The sequence below is a fragment of the Thalia democratica genome, chromosome 9 (assembly GCF_965202585.1).
Source record: "Thalia democratica chromosome 9, ktThaDemo2.hap1.1, whole genome shotgun sequence".
Taxonomy (NCBI): Eukaryota; Metazoa; Chordata; class Thaliacea; order Salpida; family Salpidae; genus Thalia; species Thalia democratica.
Genome location: NC_139173.1, coordinates 2,137,243 through 2,138,381, shown reverse-complemented (window position 1 = coordinate 2,138,381; position 1,139 = coordinate 2,137,243).

The following is a 1,139-nucleotide window of genomic DNA, read 5'->3' as shown; positions in this document are numbered from 1 at the left end:
TAAAAAAGCAGTATTTTTACTTATAAAAAGTTTTTATAGTGTTTTAGTATTTTTTTACAACTTTCCATTTCCATTTAGATAAGATTTTTCTTCAATTATTATAAGTTGATAGTACACTAATATTTTCAACGTTTTTCTTATTTTTACTTTTTCCTTGTAATGTTAGCCCAATCTTCAAGTTTTGAGTTAAAAAAAATGTTTTTTCGTTACTTATTTTCTTTTAATTTATTTGTAAAATCCTTGTATTTTACGAATTTTAGCCAATATATTATACAGTTTTTAATGATTTGTTTTTAACATGAAGTTTTTCTATTATGGGGTAAACATTTATCAGGGTAGTGTAAATAATATATCTAATATATGTGTAAATGATTTAAATGTCAACGACAAATTCTAATAATTTTATCATCTCAGCCACTTTGTTATGCTGAAATTAGTTATGTACTATAACCTAAAATTTTACATTTACCATATGTTAATTGAAAAATAAGTTCAGGTTTGTATAATAAGTCGTATAAAATTTTTAATTTTCTTTATCTTTTATGCATAAGTATGACAAATATTTAAGAAATAAAAAGTTTTTTAAAAAAACGCTTTTCCATAAAAGTGCAATAAAAATTTTATTTTAATAAACACATACCATCTATATTTACATTTAATTTCTACATAAATGCTATGTTTTATTGAAACAATATGTTTATAAAACCAAAGTTATAAAAAATTTTACTTTTAAATTTTTTCGCCTTTAAACTTTTATTTCTCTTGTATAATTTCTACTTAATAGCTTTTTATTTAGTTTATTATTTATACTTATATAAATATTTATTTCATATTATTAAAAGCACAGCCTTTTATATTTAAGCTTTACATTCTGTTGTACTTAAGTTTTAACAAGTGGATTATTTTTCCAAATTATTAATTTCTATTTTAAACGCACAAGTATTTATATTTTGTTCGTAAAATGATACGTTTTTTATGCGTTAAAGTTTTAATAGCAGTTGTTTTATACATTCTAATTTTGACTAAACTTTCAACAATTTTTTTGTGATTTTAGTGAAATATTTTTTAGTTTACACATAATGCAAAAAGGATATATATTTTTTTTACAAGTTAATTAGCTTTTTTTAGTGTCTGAATTT